This window comes from Heteronotia binoei, chromosome 17, assembly GCF_032191835.1.
Source record: "Heteronotia binoei isolate CCM8104 ecotype False Entrance Well chromosome 17, APGP_CSIRO_Hbin_v1, whole genome shotgun sequence".
In the NCBI taxonomy this organism is placed as follows: Eukaryota; Metazoa; Chordata; class Lepidosauria; order Squamata; family Gekkonidae; genus Heteronotia; species Heteronotia binoei.
Genome location: NC_083239.1, coordinates 14,423,175 through 14,437,655, shown reverse-complemented (window position 1 = coordinate 14,437,655; position 14,481 = coordinate 14,423,175). Strand labels below are relative to the sequence as shown.

The window sequence follows — 14,481 nt, the reverse complement described above, 5'->3', positions numbered from 1 at the left end:
CGGCCAAAGTGAGTTGTAGTAGGAAGGGATCTCTCACTCTATGAAGAAGTTCATGGATGGCTGGATACACTTGCACAACTCCATACCTAGGGCTTCATCTAAAATTAATTTCCATCTTTTCTATTAAGACGGCTGCCACGTTTTGCTTTTATTTCTGCTCTCTGCTTAAACAAGAGGCCCTAGAGAGGAATTGGAATTGGAATAAGTGCTGATCTGTGTATCATATTCAAAGGCAAAGTGCCCCGAGGTTTCTTCCAGCATGCTTTGATGCAACTGAGCATAGGCCAACTTAACTACTTTGCAAAAAGCATCACAAATCAGCAGTCAAAAATGCCACCTGCCACAAACAAGCCTCCATCACACTCTGAACTAGCAACACCTATTTGTGTTAGCATTGCCAATCCCCAGTTTGGGGCAGGGTATCCCCTGGTTTGGAGGTTCCCTCCCCCCACTTCAGGGTCATCAGAAAACAGGGGGGGCAAGGGGAAAGGAAATGTCTGCTGGGCACTCCATTATACCCTGGGAGACCGATTCCCATAGGGTATAATGGAGAATTGATCTGTGGGTATCTGGGGTTCCGGGGGGGGGGGGCTGCTCTTTGAGGTAGAGGTACCAAATTTTCAGCATAGCATCCAGTGCCTCAAAACACCCCCAAGTTTCAAAAAGATTGGACCAAAAGAAGGTGCCCCTATCCTTCATTATTCCCAAACGGAGGGAAGGCATTTAAAAGCTGTGTGGTCCCTTTAAATATGATGGCCAGAACTCCCTTTGGAGTTCAATTGTGCTTGTCACACCCTTGCTCCCAGCTCCACCCCAAAGTCCACAGATATTTCTTAAGTTGGACCTGACAACCCTATTTTGTGTGTTCTGTGAAACCAGCAAATTGGCTTACTGCCTGGGGACCCTTGCACCTACAGAATGCCCTGTTTTAGCTAACACGTCTCTCTCCATCAACAGAGCCCAATTTTTAGATTATTCCTAGTGGCCATTTCCCTCATATGTGACTCGCAAGCCTGGAAGCTAAACCTCAGGACCTCAGCCTTCTCATCCTGGATCAGACCAAAGGGACATTCACTCCTAACATTCAATTTCCAGCAGCATCTGGTACTTTGAGGTAGACTGCCTCCGTGCATGGAGGTTTGTATCCAAGCTCAGCAGCTTGCTCCACAGATGGCAAAGCAGAAGGGTGCCATTGGAATTGGGATCTTTTCAGGGGATGCAATTAGACATAGCCTGCATATTCTCTGAAACACAACAGATGCCAGGCACCAGTTGGCAGTCACATCTTGCTGGAACTGGGAAAGCCTCTTCTCTGGAAATGTTTACCTTTTCCAAAGACTGAAGACCCTCCGATCACACTTGGAGGAGGGGGCTTTGATAAATAACAGAAAATAAGCACTTCAGTCCGATCACACTTGGAGGAAGGAGTTCTTGATAAAAAGCAGAAGCGCTTCAGTGCCACAGAGCAAGTGTAGGTGTGGGTGGAAAAGCCTGAATGTTCCACAAAGCAAAAACTGATTTTTGGAGGGGAGGGGGTGGGGAATTCAACACATGGCTGACAGCAGCAACCTAAAGAGGAATCAAAGGAAACAAACTCTGTTGTTGGGAAATGCAAAGCTTGAAAGGGAGAGGATGACAGGGTTGCTTTCAAGAGTGCATTGCCGATTTTGGTAAGCTGCCAAACAAACCTGCCATCCAGAGAAAGAACAATAGGGGTGGAGGTGAGGGGGGGGGGGTGCTGGAAGACACACACATGGAATTGGTGTATAGTGAGCTAAAGCACGGATCCATTGCACTCAGTGCACCCAACAGCAACAACCTGATTGTTACAGCCACACCACATGCTACACATTTCATTGGAAACAGCAAGGAATGAACACAAAAAACCTATTGTTTATATATTTTTTTTCATTTACATCCCACCTTTGTTGCCAGCGGGGACTCAGAGCAGCTTACATTTTTCTCCTGTATTTTATTTGTACAACAACCCTATGAGGTAAGTTAGGCAAAGTGTGTGACTGGCCTGAGGTCACCTGGACTCAAACTGGGGTCTCCCAGATTCTAGTCTGACGCTCTAACCATTTAGGGTTGCCAGGAAATATCTGGGGACTTTGGGGGTGGAGCCAGGAGACTGGGGATGGAGCCAGAAGCAAGGATGTGGCGATCAGGATTAAACTCCGGGCCATCACATTTAAAGGGACTGCATTTCTTTTAAATGCCTTCTTTCTATTGGAAATAATGGAGGATGCTCATAGAATTGGACTCCCTGGTCCAATCTTTTTGAAACTTGGGAGGTCTTTTGAAGAGACATATCAGATGCAATGCTGAAAATTTGGTGCCTGTACCTCAAAAGACTGCCCCCCTCCCCAGAGTCCCAGATACCTGCAGATCAATTCTCCATTATAGTCTCCATAGGATATAACGGACTGCTCAGTATACATTTTCCCCTCCCCCGCTTTCTGATAAACCTGGAGTGGGGGGAGGGCCTCCAAACCAGAGGATCCCCTGCCCCCACCTTGGGATTGGCAACCCTATTACTACACTGCCCATGTGCTCTGTGTTTTCTTTTTCTGGCTGTTTGTCTTACAAGAAGATCTTCTGGTTCTGGACTCTGGGATTGCCCTTGTCATGATCCTAGGCCTAGTGAGGCCTACAGGCTCCAGAGAAGCCCATGTAAGAGTAACTAAAGAGCCTATATCTCCCAGGATTCCTTCTGTCCCTCTGATTGGGTAGCAGAGTTTTTGAAGGAAAAAGTAGCCCAGAGGGGTGGGACCTGTTAGGGAAGCAGTAAAAGGCCCAGCTAGAAAGGGAAGTTGTTCTCTCTAAAGAAAGAAGGGGGTGGTTCTCTCTGGGACTGCTGAGCTGAAAGCCGATTGCAGCAAGAGAGACTCCTCACTCAAAGGGGGTGGTGAGTCTTTGGCAGCAGAAGAAAGGAATGTATAGGTAGTTGCATCCAAGTTTTTATTTCTTTGCACCCTCCTTTACTGTTTATTTACCGTTGCACTAAATGTTTTACTACCCACTTGTTGTTCCAGAGCACTTACAATAAACAATAAACCTTGTCCCGGACCCGGAAACTGCAGCTGGTGCAGAATGCCGCGGCCCGGCTGCTATTGGGTCTCCCAAAGTGGGGACACATCCGGCCGGGTCTCCGGACTCTGCACTGGCTTCCAGTGATATACCGAGTCCGGTACAAGGTGCTGGTTATCACCTTTAAAGCCCTATATGGCCTGGGACCTGCCTGCCTGAAGGACCGTCTTTCCCCACATGTTCCCCAGAGAGCACTGAGGTCAGGAACACAAAATCTCCTCACTATCCCCGGGCCAAAAGAAGCCCGTCTGAAAGCCACCAGAGAAAGGGCTTTCTCCGTTATGGCCCCCGTATGGTGGAATCAGCTGCCGGAAGAGGTGAGGGCCCTGCGGGACTTGGCGCAGTTCCGCAGGGCCTGTAAGACGACCCTCTTCCGGCTAGCCTACACCTAGCTATGATGACAACTGATGTAACTGGCCAGCCATCTGTTTACAGGAAATTGAAATATTCTGTTTTAAAGTTTTAACTGTTTAAATATTTAATTGTTTTATACTTAATATTGTTTAAATTTTATGTTTGATTAAAATTGTTGGAAGCCGCCCTGAGCCATTCGTGGGAAGGGCGGGATATAAATCTCAAATAAATAAATAAATAAATAAACTATTGTTATCGCTAAACTGCCTGGGTCCTCACATCTTTTCGGTCACAGATAAAAGGTTTTGTTAATAAGGAACACAGGGGCTGGGTGGGTACTCTAGGCCCTCCCAGACAGACCCTTACCAGAGTGGTGGCAGCCAGTAGAAGGCCCTTCCTGATCCCCTGCTGTGTGACAGCCCTATTAGGAGGCCTTCAGGCTCTGGAGGAAGGCTGTGAGTGGACTACATTTACACTTTTATGCAGCTACGGTACCTGTGAAATGGTGCCGAGGAACTGTTCAAAAATCCAGCTTGTGCTTTTAAAAAAGTGTCTGGCAACCAAACCCAAATTCTGGGTTTAAAAACAGCAGGGAAAAAAATCTGGCAGCTGACCCAGAAGCTGGAAAAAAGCAAACACAAACTAAAAAGCAGCTGAGTCATTTTTTTCCTACAATCCACAGCACCAAGGAAGTGAAGGGGAATCACAGAACCTGCTTCTGCTCTAAAGCGTGTGTTCACAAATTTCAACATCTCGTGGCTCATTAATTGCCTCTTGTCAATCTTCAGCTGCTGGGTACAATTAAAAATCTGAAAGGCAAAAGGGCATATTGCCCTGGGTCTTTTGAGGCATGCTTACAATTCAAACAGGAACCCTAATCGATGCAAACCAGTGGCCATACCAACAATGGTTCCTCTTTCCAGAATGAACACAGAAAGTTGACTTATACTACCCTTGGTCCATCAAGATCTCCATTGTCTACTCAAACTAGCAGCAGCTTTCCTAGGCCTCAGGCTGAGGTCTTTTCAAATGGGAACCTGCATTATTCTGAATCAGAGACTATTGGTCCACCAATGTCAGCATTGTATACTCTGGCAGGGTCTCAGACTGGCAGGGTCTCAGGCAGAGATCTTTCACATCACCTACTACTACCTGATACTGTTAACTGCACATGCCAGGGATTGACCCTGGGACCTTCTGCATGTGGTCTACCACTGAGCTGGTCTACCACTCCCCTCTCTCGAAACCAGTGCATTGCATAAAGGCATACAGAGCTGTGTTCTACAGACCATTAGTCTATCAAGGTCAGTCTTGCCTACTTTGACTGGCAGTGGCTTTCTGGGGCCTCAAGTGGAGATCTTTCACATCACCTCCTACCTGATCCTTTTAACTGGAGATTGAACCTAGGATCTTCAACTGGTGTGCTACCACTGAGCTGCGGCCAGCTCCTGATATTGCACAGATAAAGCAAAGAGAGACCAGGCAAGCATCAGACACAATTTTTGCCTAAGCCAGTGACTGTCGTGTTGTGGGTTGAGATCCAAAAGGGGATTAGAACTTTCTCACGACTGGGTCACATAAACCAAGAGGGTAACTTTGGAGGCAAGACTCAATGGCAAATGTGGATTTCCCTCTGCATGATATGAGAAATGGCCAATAGTTTGCTGCTCAACATTGCTCAATAGTTTTATAAATATTAAAAACGAACACTATAAGCCTATTCAGTCTTCAGAAATAACATTCTTGTGTTTTAGGTTGGGAAGAGAAAAATAAGATGGATTAATTTTGCATTTGGGTCAGGTCCTGAGAAGTCCACAGGACCAGCATGTCCATTAGGTGACAGCAAGTGGTCACCCACAGGCATGGTCCTGAGGGGGACGCTGAATTGAGCACCCCCCCCCTCCTGGGGGCAGGTGGGGGGAATGACTGAGCAAGCAAGGAAGGGAGAGCTGCTGCCCTTCCTGCTCACAAAAAGGCTCTGCCAGTCAGCTGATTGGCAGGCCCTTGCAGCACCCTCCCTCGGGTTTTAAATCACTCGGAGGGAGGAAGCAGCAGAGGTAGGGAGCAGGTGTCCAGACATGCATCTGGATCACAACACCTGCAGCCAGGTTGTGTCTCGCTGTGCTGCCAGAGCTCAGGTTGGTAAGGCTGCTGGCGGGGCACCTGCGGGGGGGAGACCGTAGGGGTGTACTTTGCCCACGGGGGTGGGGGCGCCTTGCCTGGGACAGTGGGCACAGTGGGGTACCCTAGTGCTGGAAGTACAAGAACTTTAGAAACAGGTCCTACTTCAAAAAGTTTCAGGAAGCCAGATAGTCAGGTAAGGGAACTGGGCTCAGTGATCAAGACTGCTTCCTTTTATTCTGAGCATGTGAAAAAGGAAGAGTATCAGGAGATTCCTCCCCCATCCCTCCCCGTTGCTGATCCTCAACCTAAAGGCAACAAACCATCAGCAGAGATTCTGCAAAGCAAACGGGAAAGACGGCCGGCCAAGTTTTTACACTCAGTAGGATCCCTGGCTGCATCTGTCCCCACCCAGCTGCTGATTACAGGAGAGGAGCAACAGTGGCCCCATCATTAGAGGGAGGCTCCAAGATCATAACAACAGGGTTTACAAAACCACAACTGGAGCACAGACAGCCCTCGCTCTGCCTCTTGAATTCCAGCCCACAGTCATGTGCTGGACAAATCTGTCAGGCTCTTAGAAGACTTACCAGTACCAGGGAGCTCCACATCTAGGGCTACCTCTGCCAGGTGCCAGCTGTCTGTTGGTGTGCAGTAGCTGTGGTGGACTCTAATCTGGAGAACTGGGATTGATTCCCCACTGCTCCACACGGAGCTGCTGGGTGACCTTGGGTCAGTTACAGTTCTCTCAGAGCTGTTATCTCAAGAGCAGTTCTCTAAGAGCTCTCTCAGCCCCACTTACCTCACAGGGTGTCTGTTGTGGGGAGAGGAAGGGAAGGAGATTGTAAACTGCTCAGAGACTTCGAGTGCAGGGTAGGGTATAAATCCAATTGTTTCTTCTTCCTCTTCTCCTTTTTTCTATTTTTTTTCCTTCTTCCTCTTCCTCCACTGCACTGGGGGAGGGGCAGCTTTGGAGCCCTGGGCACCCTTGCCTAAGGCACCCCAAATCCTCAGATCAGCCCTGGCACTTACACATCAGTTGTGGCAGACACTTATGCTACCTGCTTGCAAACAAACTGGAATCCTGCCAAACAACAGTCAGACCCATACACAATGCCCAGTAGTTGAAAAGGAGTTCACAGAAGTTACCATTGCCATGCATGGGATAGAAATACTTCCCCCCCCCCCTTTCTCATAATACAAGAACTCTTGAGCACTCAATGAAATTAATGGGCAGTAGGCTTAGAACAGATAAAAGGAAGTCCTTCACCCAAACAGTAACTAACACATGAAATTCACTGCCCCAATAAGTGTTGGTAGCCACAATCATAGACAGCTTCAAGATGGGACTGGATAAACAGAGCAGAGGTCCATCTGTAGCTATTAGTCACAAGGTATAGATGGTTAGACAGTGTTATCAATGCAATGAATATGAGTGAACTTAGGAATATGGTGGAAGATAGAATGGCCTGGCGTGATGTGGTCCATGGGATCACGAAGAGTCAGACTCAACTGTGACTGAACAGCAACAACAAATAGATGGAACACTATGTCTGGGGTAGAGATGCCCTGTATTCTTGGTGCTTGGGGGGGAGGCAACAGTGGGAGGGCTTCTGGAGTTCAGGCCCCACTAGTGGACCTCCTTATGGCACCTGGATTTTGGCCACTGTGTGACACGGTGCTGGACTGAATGGGCCATTGACCTGCTCCAACATGGCTCCTCCTATGTTCTCATGAAAGATCGACGTTTATAGCATGGCTTATTGGGAGATGGGCCATAAATCAGTGGGAGGGCTGCTAACCAGCATGCAGACAATCCCTGTTCAAGGTCTTCTGTCAGCTCCAGTTAGAGTACCTCAGCAGTGGGAAACATCCTTCCCACTGCTGTAAAATGTGTAAAATGGCTGCCAGTCAGACTAGGCAATATTGTATCTGTAGTATGTGGCAGTCCCCCCTATCCAAGGGTTATTTATCTGGACTATGGCTGCATTCAGACATCACAAGCCATGACTAGCAGCTAGGACAAGTAATCAATCCCCATTTCTGTATCGACCACAATTTAACTGCTTCCTACCACCTAAGCAGGGAGAACATCTTCCCCACAACTTCCATTGCTACAGTCAGGAAACCACTCAACAAACTGTAGTCTGAGAGAATTCAGATATCACAAGGAATCACAGTATGAGCGCAGATAGCAAACTGGCAATGAGCCCAAGCTTGAAACTCTGGCTTGGTGTCTATCAACAAGTCTGTGTTTGTTGAATCATCTGCATTGACAGCTGACTGGCGTTTTGATCAAATCTAGGTTTTTCATGTCAGAATGCAACTTCCTAGCTATTCTCTTTTTTTATGTGTGCTGGGATGTGGCTGGCTCAAACATCCACCAATGCAATTGGGTAGCTTTCAGCAAGCTGCTAGCCAGTTTCCCCTTCAGTGTCCTCACCTGTTGTTAGAATACCTCATATTGTAATATGATGATAATGCCTACCTGATAGGGCTGTTTGATGGAATGAAGATCAGATTGGAGAGCAGTGGTCCCTCAGTGGTAAAGCACCTGCTTGGCATGCACAGGTCCCAGGTTCAGTCCACAGCATCTCCAGTTAAAATGGTCAAATAGTAGGTGATGTGAAAGAACTCCATCTGAGACCCTGGTGAGCCACTGCCAGTCAGAGTAGACCAGGCGTGTCAACCGAGGGCTCCTATCAGGCCCCTGAGCAAGTCTGCTTTCTTCTCCCTCTCTCTTCTGAGTCACAGCTTGCTTTGCCAGGCTTGCTCAGTCGCACAGAGCAAAGTCTCTATTTTCTCCATTGGCTGAGGCTCCTCCCTTAGAGAGGAAGGGGAGGAGGGAAAACTTGCTTTGCCAGACTCTCTTAATTGCACAGCAGAGCAACTGAGCCAGGCCTCTCTTCCTTCTGTTGGCTGAGGCTCTGCCCCCTCCTCATCCCCTAGGGAGGGAGGGAAAGAATCAGAACTTCCTTTGCCCAGTTTCCTTGGGTGACTACGCAGGGATTCTGTGGATGCCAGCACTCAGCTTTGGCCTAAGGAACTTCCACAAAGGAAGCAACAGGCCAGAGCAGATCGGGTGATGTTCCATGGTGCCTATAAAAGCTTCCTGGTCAAATTTATGTAAGAAGGCAACATTGCTGCCAGATCCTCTGAAAGAGACTGCCTCTGCTTGCACCCACAGGGAACACACTATACACATGCTTATATGCAGGGCTTTTTTTGAGCAGGAACTCAGTTCCGGCTGGCTTGACTTTAGGGGTGTGTGGCATAATGTCCAAATGAATTCCTGCTGGGCTTTTTCTACCAAAAAAAGGCCCTGTGTGAAACAATGGGGATGTCAGGGGGTGTGGCCTAATATGCAAATAATTTCTGCTGGGCTTTTGCTACAAAAAAAGCCGTGCTTATACGTTTGCTCTCCTGATCTCCAGCAAATGCACAGCCTCCAAAAGAGATATGCAGCACTTGCACTAGCACAAAACACCACACTGCGGGGACTACTGGAACTTAAGGAGAACGAACTGCAAAAAATTCTCCCATGCCATGGGTGGTTGGTGGGTGGGTGGGGGCAATAGCTGCACCAGGCTTTAAAGCCAAGGCAAACTGGATGACACCCTGTCCAATTTCATATTCAGCTGCTACCCCCATTCTTCTCCCCAAAGTGGGGTGCACAAACATCTTTCCCCTTTACCCTCACAACAACCCTGCAAGGTCTGCTAGGCTGAGCAATAGCAAGTAGTCCAGGGTCAACCAATGAACTTCACAGCAGAGGGAGGACTTGAACCCAGTTTGCCCCAGCCCTAGTTGTGGCATTCTAATCACTGCCCCACAGTGGCTCCGTCTTACCTCTGGCCTGAGAAACATCATTTTGTTTACAGAGAGCAGTCAGATAAGGCAAAGGGGAAGCAAGAAGAGATGAGGAAAGGAAAAGGGGGAACTCTTGAAGACGACTTTCAAGCTGAGCTTATTAATGGAGTCCAGCTAGCTACAGCTAAGCTCTGAAAAGTGCTAGACTGGAATAAACCCTCCCCCTTCCCCCCCACTATGCAGTGAAACCAGCTTTGGCAGAGAAACAGTATTAGCTGTTTCCAATATATCTCAGAGTGGCTTCTTCGGTAATGCTTTTCGTGGGCTAGTTTCAAAGCCCCTGTCTCATGCCGCATGCGAAGGTCACTTTTAAGAATGGCTGCTGCCTGTTTTTAAGATTACCCAGGCAAGCATCTAAGTGGCTGAGCAACAGCATTTTTTTCTGAAACTCATGGTTTTGCTTACAGTCATTTTAGATGACATTTGGATGCACCTTAATCTGAAGGCGGATAAATGCACTTCAGAGCAAAACAATTAAAGCAGGATTTGATAAAAGATGAGATGGATTCAAAGAGGATAGGTCTACCAATGAGAGTTAAAGGCTTCAATCCCAAGAATACTTTCCTGGGACAGAGCCCAATGGCATGAGCTCAGCCTTACAAAAACATGGCTGCCTACCTGGATCCACTGTCCATGGGACTGGCTTCTGACCGGTTTAGGATTGCTCCCTAAGGAAGTCTCCAAGTCCAGAGACAGCAGACCTCTGAATACCAGCTAGAGGGAGGGCTCTTCTTAGGTCGTGCGTTGCTGATTTTCTTGCATGTGCATGCATTTCTGTTACTTGATGAATGCACACAGCCAGGGCCGGCCCAAGCCTTTCTGGCACCCTACGCAGGGCAGCAGAGTCCCCCCCCCCGGGTGTCTGCCGCTTACTCATGAGTAGCCCCGCGCCTGCTGGTCCAAAGGGAGGGCAAATGGGAGCTGGCGGCAGTGGCAGGGCGAGTGGGGGGAAAGGGCGAGTGGGATCTGACGGCAGCAGGGCAAGCGGGTGGGGGGTCGAGCGGGAGCTGGTGGCGACGGCAGGGGGAGGGTGAGCGGGAGGCGGGAGCTGGTGGTGGCAGGGTGAGGGCGAGCAGGATCTGGCAGCGGCAGGGTGAGTGGAGGGGGAGCGGGAGGCAGGATCTGGCGGGGGAGGGCAAGTGGGATCTGGCAGTGGCAGGGCAAGCGGGGGGAGGGGGGCATGAGCTTGCGGCAGCGGCAGGATGAGCTTGGGTGAGCACTGGCAGCAGCGGCAGGGGGGGGAGGGAGGCAAATTAGGTGATTGTCTTGGGCACCGGGAGAGAGCCCAATTCGGCTCACCCTCCCTCCCGGCGCCCTAGGCAACCACCTAGTTTGCCTAGTGGGTGAGCCGGCCCTGCACACAGCAGCTGATGGCAAAAATATATAAACAGACAAATCAAACAAACCAACCCAGACATCACGTTCAGATTACTTCTGATTGCTTTAAGTACCTCAAGGGGAAGGGAGGGACCTCAGTGGGGTATAATGTCATAGAATCCGCCCTCCAAGGTCACCATTTTCTTCAAGAGAATTGATCTCTATGGTCTGCAGATCAGTCATAATCCTGGGATAAGTCCAGTGCCCACCTGGAGAATGGCAAGCTTATCCCTAGCCTGAGGGCTGCAACCCAATTGTTCCCTGCTTATCTTATCTTTTCTGTTTTTACCATTTACTCTGCAATGACCTCCTCAGCACACGCCTTTCTTGTCTTTCTGATGTCCCTGAAGATGTTCTCTCAAGGTTCTGGATGGCCATTTTCCAATACCCAAGCATTCTGTTATCACCTCATATCCCTTACTCTTCTCTTTCCCAGCCTAAATAAGCACGGCTGTTTCAGCCTTTCTCCCTGAACCTTGCCCTCTCAACCCATTTTTGCTAGTTGGATCCCCATGCCCTCCCTAGCTAAGCTTTCTCTGATTCACCTTCAGCCACATTCCAGTATGACATGATACACTCACTCACCTAGACATGTTTGTCAGACTGCACAAGTGAAATGCTTGGTACCTCAAAGACTGGTAGGGGGGAAAGAGACTGCACTTTATACGCATTTACCTCAACCCTGTTTTTAACGCTGCTTTGCAAACAGAACATAAAGAATGTGAGCAGAATTACATGTCCTTCAGCATAGAAGGATGCTCAACCATGTGTCTGCAGAATGGGGCAGGGGGTGTTTAGTCCATTCCATGGCCATCTTTCTCTCAAGCACACTCTTCTCTCAGTTTATTTTCTTCATTCATACTCCACCCTTCTCTCCAGTGGGAACCCAAAGTGGCTTACATCCTCCTCCTCCGTTTTATCCTCACAACATGTGTGACTGGTCCAAGGTCACCTAGCAAACTTTCATTGCAGAGAGAAGGGATGCAGAGCTGGGTTCCTCAGATCCTAGTTAAACCATCTAACCACTGTACCGCACTACCTCCTAAGTATTTGTAGCCAATTATTTTCTCCCAGAACTAGGCTGCATGACCAGACACAAATCCACTTTGAGTAGATATTATGGCAGGAAAAGTTGCCAAGGAAATGGAACAGGCAGGAGAAGGGCAAAGCACCTCTTTCCCACTCTTGACTTTTACCTTGAAATGTTGCTCCCAAGCCCATTCTACATTACTCAGCAAACATAAGAACTCATGTTTGCTGAAGTAACCTGTATTGTCCCCCCACACACTGATGAGTTTGTGAGGGAGAATTGTGTGGAGCAGGTTTGCCGATATGCAGGTGGGGCCTGGAGTTTTCCTGGAATTATAACAGATCTCCAGACCAGAGATCAGCTCCCTGGAGAAAATGGCAATTTCAGAGGGCAAACTCTATTGTATACCATAGATGTGGGGAAAAATCCCTCCCCAAATCCCCCCTTTACCACCCCCAAATCTCTAGGCTTGAGATGGCAACCATACTGAGGAGGGACTTTCCAATTTATGCTGTTAACAGCTGTGGGATACCCACTGTCAATTTGACTTCCTCCCTCTGAGGAGACTAGAGGCTGGCTTCTTTCAGTGAAGCTTTGTGCCTAGATAGGAAAGGACTGGTTTAGCTGCTTCTCTTGCTAGAGTATCTTCCCCTTAGGGCAGGACTGCTGACATTGCAGTAACAGGTGTGGTCAACCAGGTGTGAAAAGATACATTTCCCAAAGTAATCTACAGGAAATGCTCAATGATCCCAGCAAATGAGCTGTGACGCCTTTTGCTCTGGGCAACCAACTGTGACTCTCAGATCACCCTGCTAGAAGGAATTGAACTAGGGACTTTCTCCCTGTGAGACTGGCCCAATCAAAACACCAAAACACTACTTCCAAGATGGAGGCAGAAACTGCCTTACTAGGCTTTTCAGGATCTATACTTTGCTCCACAAACTTCAGTGTTGGAAGGATGCTGGATCACTAGCAGGGAACTGAAGTCCTCGCTTTGGATTTGTACATACAACTGCCCCAATAATCAGCTTTCCAGATGGCAGAGAAAGAAGGAAAACCAACTGGAGGGTCTGAAGGTGCTAGTAGATTTGAATCTATCATAGAAACAGAGTGCCAACCCGAAACAATGTTAGTAGGACTGACTACAAAAATTTCATAATGTTGTTCTTAATACTCTTTCATTAAACTTGGGACTAGTTCATCACATTTGCATATCAAATAAGCAAAAAATACAGTCATGAAGTCTTAAAATATAAAATCTGTTTTATTAGGAGAGGGACGGTGGCTCAGTGGTAGAGCATCTGCTTGGGAAGCAGAAGTTACCAGGTTCAATCCCCAGCATCTCCAAAAAAGGGTCCAGGCAAATTGGTGTGAAAAACCTCAGCTTGAGACCCTGGAGAGCCGCTGCCAGTCTGAGGAGACAATACAGACTTTGATGGACCAAAGGTCTGATTCAGTATAAGGCAGCTCCATATGTTTACTTGCCATTAAATGACCACAGGCAAAGTGACATTAAACTCAGAACAGTGACATTAAACTCAAAACAGTTCCGCCTGAGAATTTAATAATTTAATTGATGTTTATATTGGTTATGACTTAATGGTGTTTTTATTGCATTGCTTTGATAGTCTGTCATTTGCCTCAAATCTCAGGCAGAAAGGCACATTATACCTAAAGTAAAATTAATAAATAATAAACATTCTTATGTCCCCCCACACGACACTACAAAACTTTTCTTAAACGTTTTAAACAGCAAGGCAGGATTTGCCATCATTTGCTGACTGGAGACTGCACACAAGATGGAAGACAGAACATCAGATCATGTTTGTAAAAGAGATTCTGTCAGACCGAAGGATATCGTTTTGCTAAGGAATTCATTTTTTTCCTAGCCTATCTGGCAGCTCACTTGATACTAAAATAAAAGATAAAATGTCTGATCCTGTTTTTGCATGAGGCATATTGACTCTTCTCTTCCCTCAACAGCCATATACACAGGATTTCCCTTTCAAACTATGCAGTTAACGGCCTCTCCCTGTCTGCCCCTAGCATCTTTTCACAAGAGGTAGACTGCCTCTAAACATAGAGGTTCTGCTTAGCCATCATGGCTGACAGCTGTTGCTAAACCTATCCTCTGTGAAGTTCACCTAAACTTTTATTAAAAACCATCGACACTAGCGCCACGACTCATCATAATGGAATCATTTGCTCCCTAAAGTAGTAGTTCTTTCATTTGTCCCGGACCAACATCCAAAAATAGCCCTAATTGGTTGACTCTGAGAAGTACCATAATGGAAAGAAAAAGTAATGACTCCCCTTCCCCTAACTTAAATTCCACAAAAAAATGGATATGCACACAAAAGCGTTCCCAGCCGGCAGCATTTCTTTTTGAGAAAAGCATTTAGAGAGCTACAGAAGAACAGGGTCTAATGGCTTAGAAAAACCTAAAGCAATGTCATTTTGAGAAACCTCATACAAAACCCCAATTTGAGAGTGCTGTGCTACTGAAACAGCCTTTGTGGAGGTGCCCGTGCATGGGCACACATCCTGGAGATGAATTGGGAAGGAACAAGGGCCGGGTGTGTATGTGTGTGCAGACTAGAGCTGTGCTTGCACTTTGGCATGGCTTAGCAGCAGGCTTC

The 14,481-nt window shown here is 47.6% G+C and overlaps 1 protein-coding gene across 4 annotated transcripts in view; it reads right to left on the bottom strand.

The window, feature by feature from the left end:
• Positions 1 to 14,481, bottom strand: part of MAP7D1 (MAP7 domain containing 1) — a 78,238-nt gene that overhangs the window by 55,204 nt on the left and 8,553 nt on the right. The gene's annotated exons all lie outside the window — the stretch shown is intronic.